The sequence below is a fragment of the Apis dorsata genome, unplaced genomic scaffold (genome assembly GCF_000469605.1).
Source record: "Apis dorsata unplaced genomic scaffold, Apis dorsata 1.3 scaffold_517, whole genome shotgun sequence".
Taxonomy (NCBI): Eukaryota; Metazoa; Arthropoda; class Insecta; order Hymenoptera; family Apidae; genus Apis; species Apis dorsata.
Window position 1 is genome coordinate 418,287 of NW_006263742.1, and position 9,404 is coordinate 427,690.

The 9,404-nt window shown below is 28.4% G+C and overlaps 1 protein-coding gene across 13 annotated transcripts in view; it reads left to right on the forward strand.

Annotated features, from left to right (window-relative positions):
* LOC102672218 (sorbin and SH3 domain-containing protein 1) overlaps nucleotides 1-9,404 on the forward strand; it is a 115,194-nt gene that overhangs the window by 4,646 nt on the left and 101,144 nt on the right. The window lies entirely within an intron of this gene.

A 9,404-nucleotide genomic window follows, 5' to 3' on the forward strand; every position in this document is an offset into this window, starting at 1 on the left:
ATCCGTGTGTTAAGTGAACAGAATATTAAATAATTAAAGAAGGAGACGTACAAATGAACCTGGGTTGTTAAGTGAACTTTGCTTTTTCCTGAGAAATGTCTCGGATTGTCGTGAAAATTGGTTACAGTCCTCTTTGACAATGTAAGCTCTGTTTTCCTCGGCCTCCTGTTCCCTCTTTGTCCTGGAACCGCCCACGTCAAAAAGATGAACGGCAAAAGACACAATGAACGCCTTTCATTCGCGCGATTTATCACAAAGTTGAATATCGTCGGTGCTTGGCGGAGAATAATACTTTTCCTCCATCTTTTGTGATTCATATTAAAAGGAAGATGAAGAAAAAAAAAAGCAGGGAAAGTGTATAATCGATAACAGTTTTCGCGATATGTAACATACATACAACTGAAAAGGATATTTATTTTATAAAAATTTTTTTAAATCTTAGAATTATCAAAATGACGAATCTCAGATTTTTTATTTTATAATTATTGAAAATATAATACGGATAATTTTGAGAATAAATTTAAATTAATATTGTTGAAAAAATTCCATCCTTTTTTTTTGTTCGTAATCGTATCGAAAAATAAATTCCTCATCCGAAAATTCTTCAAAATTAATCATATTCATTATCATTGATCTTAATTGGCATTTTTAATTTCATTAATTGGACTTGATCCGTTTTTTATTTTTTTAAGATTATAATTTATACTGTGTAATTACGAATTGTAAAAGATTAATGGAGCAACATATTTTTCTTCGTATTTTTTTAAATGTCTTCGTAATCTAAAATATTTAAAATATTCAAAATATATCTTTGTATACTGATTTTATTTATTAATAGATTAGTAGCACTATTATTGAGAATTTTAATATGGTAAAATTTTAATAATTTATAATCTTCTTATGAAACAATTTTTGGGATTTAAAATTATAAAATGAATATAATCCTGTTTATTCTTTTTTTTATGCAATATTTCCTATTTAAAAACAACGTATACATGGATTGTTTAATGAAAGGATTATTAAATATTTTAATTACGAATCTTTATTAGATTTCATTCATCAGTTTAATGAAACTAATATAGTAATTTTCTTGATACAAAGCTCAATGTTAATTGGCAATTAAAATTTCGTATAAATAGTATCTAAATTAAAAATTTATTTTTTTAAGAAAAAATATAAAATATCTTAAATTGGAATTATTAGAAATATTGGAATTAGAAGAAAGCCAGTTCAACTCACTTCAAAAGTAAGAAATACAATTTTGCACAAAAATTCTAAAAATTCTAAATCAACATTCCATAAAAAATAACGCGTAAACAAAAATTTTAATTCATATTTATGATAAAAAAATAAAATTAAAAAGTATACTATAGTCATTAAATTTTAAAGAAAAACATTTTTCTCATTAACATTCATGCTGAAATTTTTTAACAATCATACTACCCGCCATTTCTATTCCAGTTCCATCCTCTGTGTGCATTTTCATTACGCTTTCCGAAAGAAGGAAAAGCATTTTAATATTTTTACGCCTCCTTTGTGTATTCACTTTTACGAGGGAAATACGACGTGTGTCCGTTAAAGGGAGATTAGTAAATACCCAAAGAGTGAAGTTGCGAGAGATTACATAGAGCGGGTGGTTTAGCAAATACGCAAACCTATTCTACCGTGCTGCAATATCGGCTCGACATTTATGGCCCGTTGAATTAGAAATGCAACATTCGTTCGCGGTGTGTCGGTTACTTTATGCCATTGAAACATACTGTTGTGATTTGCTGCTTTGGTTAGGGAATAATTTAAATTTTGATAAATTTAGAAGAAAGTAGTAATAGAAATAGAAATTTCATATTTTTTTTAATTTAGATATTAATTGCTTAGAAATTATATAATTGCATTTTACAATTGCGTGTGTTACTGTGGCTAGAGAATTTTAAATAAATTTAGTAAAGAATAATTTATTTAGAAATTTTTCAAGAATTTATATATTCCTTATTTTTGAAATTCTAAATTTGCGTTAATTAAAATAAAGTGAAATTTTAAAATTGGAATTAAATATAAATATCATGAGCTAGTTAAAAAAATTTTAAAAGGAATAAAATTTTTTGCTTATTAAAACCAGTTTTAACAAGTTTTTTAAAATGCTCAATCAGAAACACTATCTCTACTATTATCTACGCTAATAATCATTAACACTTATCACCGGAAGTCGAACAACAGAATGGATATTTATACATCATCGTTAACCGCGATCGACATTGGCATTTTGTTTCAAGGTCACGGAAAATATATGTGCCTACATTGTGATGTAATGCGGTGTGCAACGCGCATAAACGTAAAACCGCCTCGAGGTCTTCGTGTGCAATTAGCGCGATGCATCATGCACGGTTGCGCAACAACCGCGAAAGGTGAATCGCGTTGTACGTTGACAGTTAGTTACATTAAGACGTTACGGTTGTTGCCACTGGCAATGTCAAGGAAACTCATATTACATTTACAGAGTAATGTTGAAATATTAAGGGGGAATAGCAAAAATCAAGTGATATAGTTTCTAGGACTTGTGGGTAGATACATAACCTCGTTTAAATATGATAATCATTATTATTAGTTGATAATGATTTCATGCAGAATATTATTGTTGCTAGGGATTTTTTTTTAAGTAGTAGTTAATTTCAATAAACTACTATTTATTAAAAATCGTCCAATTGTGTACGAAGTGACTTTTATTCTTAACCTCAATTATCATGGATTCCATTCAATTCTTAACGAAGAGAATATTTAATTAGGATTAAATCATTAGAGGGTAAATGAAAATTACTTTATAAAATAATTATTTTTGGTTTAATTATGTCTTAAATTTATATAAGAATATTTTAATTTATAAAATATTTTCTTTCGTGTATTTTTGGATTAGAATCTCTAAATTATATCAAAGATTTTCAATGATTCGATATTATTTTTTTCCATTAGATTTTTCACTAGACGAGCTTTCCTTTTAGATCGAATTTAATAGAATTGCATTGAAATCGGATTATTTATCAATTTCATCGTTCATTGTGTTGATTCTAAAAGATATATTAATTGAATCATCTAATTTCGATTTACTTACGTGTACGAGAATTACATAAAAATCATTAATAATTGAAATTATTAATTCTAAATAGTCCTAATTATATTTGCACTGTTGTAATTTATTTTTTTCAATCGTTGTCGGATAATCGTTTTTATTTATATCGAGTGCACATCATTGTTATGCCAAGCGATTAGGGAAATATATAGCTGGAAAAGACGAACACGTGTTCGTATCGAAAAAAACGATCAATGAATCACAACGCTTGACATAATCGATAATTTCTCGATTATTTATGAACTATAAATACACTCTATTATTTTCGTTTCAAAATACAGTATTGTATATTACAGAATTGTAAGAATCCTACAGAAGAATTATAAGAATACATAGGATTATAAGAAGAACTCTTAGAAGGTTAAGAATACATTTACACAAGTATTTCGTAATAAAAAAAATATTTTATATTTGTTGTTTTAACAGATAAAAATAAACTATTTATTATAAATCATCCAATTGTGTACGAAGTGGCTTTTATTCTTAACCTCAATTATCATGGATTCCATTCAATCCTTAACGAAGGGAATACTTAATTAGGATTAAATCATTAGAGGTAAAGTACAATTTCAATTACAAAGCAGGAGGGCATTAATAGCGATAAACTGTATGTTATACGTTGAAAGAGAACCGTTCTTGTGGAGAATTGATCAATTGAACGATGCGTTAGAAGACAACAATGAAACCATTGTTATTTATGAGGCTATTGTATCCATCTTGTTCCACCGTGCTTTGTGCTGTTTAAATCGACTGTACAATTGATAGTTTCTTACTGGCCGATAACGATGAAAAGTGAAAGATCAAACTAGTGTAACGAGTATATTATCAAACTCTTCTCTGTGTAGGCTTATCAATTTTTGATGACATGAATGCTTCAATTTGCAAATACTTTGTTCCATTTTTTTAATATTTAACGGTGGCTCGATATTTTTAATTTGCAAATAAATTATAAACGTGCAGTTTCCAAGTAATTTTCGTTCATATAACGAAACCTAACCTCCAATTCTTTTCATATTTAAAAAATATCTTTCAATAGTTAATTCGATTCGAAAATTTTTTTATTTTGAATTAATTTATTCCTATATTCGTTTATTATTGAAATATTTTTCAAGAAAAAAAAGAAAAATAAGATTCGTTAGATATATAAATTCATGTTGGGTGAATTAAAGAGTTACAACGATAAACGATACTTTGCGTTTTATAGGCGCAAATGGATTAAAGATCACATCCTGTTTCTCTATTGAACGATGTTCCTGTGTTTGACACGTCTGTTCCATTAGGAGATGAACTGACCATTTCCTCGAGTAAGGAAACTCGAAGATGTTTTTAACGAATTATATAACATGCACATGTGTAAAAACATCAAATATTGCCATTGTCATTGATAAATTGAAAGAAACGGATAGTGATCCGTATCTTCCTGAAATATATTTCTTAATCGTAATTTTCGTTTTGATATTTATTAAAAAAAAAAAAAGGCGTTTCTTGGAAACATATTTAAAACACGAAGCATTTATTCACGAGGTTAATTATACTTACTAGGAGAAATAACGCTTGGGCAAAATAACTTTTAGAGAGATAACGGTGTAATTAAGATTCTTTTTTTTCTTTTTCGCGAATAAAGTAATAAGAAGTTAGAGGAAAAATTAAAAATAAAAAAAGAATATTTTTATATATTCGGATAAAGAAACTTTATGTTACTAATGTTAAAAGTTTTTATTTAAGATTTAGAGTTTAAATTCCCCCCTCCCCACTCCTTTCCTTTTTTTACTCGTTTCCATCTTTTCATCTTTCCTCTCTATTCGAGCAATTTTCTTTTAAGCAAATCGTCGTCTTTCTAAGATTCGCCTATTATTCCATCCTCGACGATATTATATATTATATATCGCGTGTCGTAAGTTCTTTTGCTCGCACGATAATGATGATCGCTCATGATCGCGCAATTATTGTTCACGTAATGCCAGGGGAAATGAGATTTCGGGGAAATTCTCGGGCAAGAGTCTACTTTGATCCACTTAGAGATAGCTGACATTCAATTTCGACCGCTAAAAGCAATTACGCGTCGCGTGTGGCGATAGTGAAAAGTAAAAATTAAAAAGTAATGTCAAAAATTAATGGGAAGAGAAATTATAGAAATTATTTCAATTTATACCTATAAGGAATAATTTTTAAAAAAATTTTAATACTCGAAACGAATTTTAACATCTTAAATATTCGAGATATTTGAGATAGAGTCGTGCAGATATACGTATTTCTGAAGGAATGTAAAATTTAGGACATTAGATGTCGACATGTGAATCATTCGAAATACAGAAATAGAAAATCAATGATCGAACGTGTTGGAACGTTTTGCATACGTTTCCTATTCGTCTTAATTTTGTTTAGATGATACCGGAAATAAAGTACATATTACGCGTCATGGTATCGCGATAGGATGAGTGTGTCCATGATTCTACACGTTTCTATTAATAGCGACAAATTGGTGGAATAAACATTTCTCATCCTATACGCTTATAAAACTATTCTTTAACTATAATCTCCATCTTTCGAGTCAAAATTTATATTTTTTCGATTAATTTTTTTCTATTTTTAGCTTTTTAAAAATAATGCAAAAACGAGAAATGTAATAAGTTTTTTTAAACAAAAATTATTATTTTTTTTAAACAAAATTTATAATTAAATTTTTCTTGGTTTTTTTTCGAGAATTTTTGAAAATAATACATCGATAAGAAATTTTTTTTTCTGTTTTTTTAAACATTTGGAAACGTTTAAAATTTTACAACAGAAATATCACTAGACGTTATAACTCTCATTGTCAGCGTTATAGTTTTTTTATTTCGATGGTTACGAGTATATGTTGCATTTATGTTCGGCGATGACGGCATTGTAATTCAACTGAAATAGACACGAGAGTACAAGTCGGTCAGAACACCTATAGATCATTATAGTTCTTCCTGGAATATTTATTATCGCGCGTAAATACATTATTTATGTAACGATTTCTGTATTTTATGCGGGAAAAAAATTAAAATATAATCATATTTTCCCATTTTATTATCTGTATATATTTCATATCAAACAAATCTTTCTATTATTTCATTTAAATATAAACAGGATTATTAACGATAATATTTTGAACAGAAATATAATTAAGCATCGAGATAAATATTCGATATTTGATTTCTAATTTTAAAAATTAATTTGACACGATTCTATATTCAAAAATATAGATTATCATTCTTATTATGCAGCTCGCGTTAGTTGACACTGTTACAGTTATGAAGCATGGTCTACATGTCATAATCAGTTTGTTGACCCTACGGAAGTAGGCGGGTATTTTCGCGATTGCATTTTAAAACGTGACCGGCATTGAGTGATATATTTCTAATGGATTTCCTTTCTACCGTTAGAGATAAAAATGGCACAATACATATGATACAAAAAAGTAACACAGTCAAAAAATCACGTTGTCTTTGACGATGAGATATATCAGATTCTAGTTTCAAATAGTTTCTTTATTTTTGCCACTAGATGACGTTAATGTTTCCTTTTATTTTATCGAATAATATATATATATATATAACTTTTCATCCTATTTTCTTCTTAAATAATTTGAATTTAAAATTTAATAATAAAAATTTAATAATATATGTCAAAAATTGATATCAAATTGTTTTTTTTTTCATATCGATATATAAAGTTTCGTAAAATATATCGATCGTATACATTGATTTCAAAAATAATATTTGCATTTAGTTTTTTAATGATTTTTTAAAAAATTTGAATAAATCATTGTAAAATTCAATGATAAATCGATATCATATTGTTTTTTTCATATCGATATATAATTTTTCGTAAGATACATCGAACACTTATACAATTATTCCCAAAAATAATACAATACGTGCAATTAATTTTTAACATCTAATTTTTTACCACGTTTTCTATTTTATTTTTAAACAATTTGCCTATCATCCTAAAATTTAATAAATATAAACAAATTTCGTAAAATATATCGAATGCTCAACATATATATATATATATATAGAATCAATATAAATAAATAATTCATTTAAATTTCAACTTTTATAATCAAAAAAAAAAAAGGAAAAAAATATTTTGGATTTCTATTAGAAAATATCAGAAAAGGAAAAATCAATTTTCCATCCATGGAATTCGACTTAAAACCCATTCAAATTCCACGATCGTTAAAAATAGATGCTCACAGGATACGAGTATTCTGTGAGCGGAGTGTTCGAGTTCGAAACATCTCGTAGGAATTCGAAACACGCGATTGCCGGCCTCCGTATGCCAAAGGTCTGCCGCAAATCCGAAATAGAAGTGAAATTTCATTGAATGTGTATAGCGATGTTCACGTGAAATTAATCTTTCTAATGATTTAAGTCGGGAGAAGCCTTTGCAATGGAAAGTTGGTGCACTGTCAGCTAAATTCACTTAACTCAGGTGGAGCTACTCGTTGCGATCATAGGAGGTTAGGAAATTGTCTTAATTTATTGTTGAAAGATTTTCAATAGGCGAATTAAAAGTTGTATCTAATTAAAAGAGGTGTCAATTTTATTTTATTTAAATGGAAATTGTTATTCTTATAGAGAGTGGAAATAGAAATTTTTAGATTTAAATGAAATTATAGCGATTACAGAAAGTATTTGCACATCGTATCGTTTACAGAAATTAGTAATATAATTACACTAAATGATAATATAATTATACATACTTATAATTATTAAAAAGGTGAAAAATAGAATCTGATAAAAGGATTTTTATTCAGAGAATAAAAATATGTGTAAATATTTTTTGTAATCATTTTATTCTACCAAGAAAGATCAATATTTTTAACCTATAAATTTAACGATATTTCTTAATCGACAAATCCTATGAAAATAATTGATAAAATAAAATATGAAATTAAATTATTTTTGATTGACAACAGATCAATAACTTTTCGTTTCGTTTTATTCCCATTCGTATTCACCAATATTTACATCTCGTTCGCGTGAAAAAAAATATTAAATTAATCTTTCGAATTTTCTAATTAAATATCAATTCAATCTCTACTATTAATACATCTTTTTCATCTTTGGATACAAAAAAAAATTCGCCTTCTAATTTTACCAAATCGTCCCGACACTTCTTCCCCGCGATTACCGCATACATTGGCGTAGTCTGGATTTAGAGCTGCTTCAGTCACGCCTACCCTTATGCAGCCCGACATGCAGGCCTGCAGCCCTGCTGCGCGAGTCTGCAGGCGGCCCGCGATCGATTACTTTTACCTCTGGACACGACCAAAGAAGCGTTCCATCGCGTTTTCCAAGGTCTCGCGGAGAATATTGATAGGGGAAACTTCTCTTGTGTCTCTTCTATTGTCTCCATCGGAATCAACTCTCGAAAATTTTCGAGGTCTTTTTTTCAAAGGCAAATCGAACATTGGTATATACATTGGTATACACGATACGCGCGAATGAAAATTTATTCCGGTGATTGGACGAACGGTTTTCTATCGTTTTATTGCATTTCGTGAACATTTTATATTAGAATTAATAACAGATTTAGAGAGGTCTCGAGGTTTGTGCAAGTTTTTGGAGATAAAGATCTCCAAAGTTTTGATGTTTAGAGTTTCAAGCTTTTCAACTTCCCAATTCAATTTTTGGAAAGTAATTTGAGAAAGGCAAGTAGTTTTGCAACGGGGAAGAAATTTCGTAAAGAAATTTTCAAAAGAAATTGAAGAAAGAAAAAAATACGAGGTCTTATCTTTTCACAAGAGGATAGAATTGTATCTATCCTTTAAATATAATTTTACAATTTGTGTAACAATTCCATTATTATCTCTTCACTCTTCACGATTTATCGAATTTTTCTTCCTCTGAGAGAATAACGTTTCATTCATAAACGTGATTGCACTACGATCGAATCGTATTGTATAATAATAGACGGGATAAACGGTCTTTGAACAAAACTTCATTCAACTTTGAAAAAAAATATAGCTACGCTGATGGTACGTACTTTATGAAAAGCCACGAATCGATGCAGTACACATACACTGCATCGAACCAAAGAGAGGTTAAAGTCGAAGACTTCTCGAAGAATTACTAAATTACTTCTTTCGAAAAGAAGAATCCTTTTTTTTTTCTTTTTTATCTCTTCACGTTTGTTCAGATAGAGAAATAGGATACGTTTAAAATGTCCGATAAGTAGTATATTTTCAACAATATATGTACAATATACGTTTTCATGTTTGAAAAAAAAAAAAAAAAAAAAATATAAA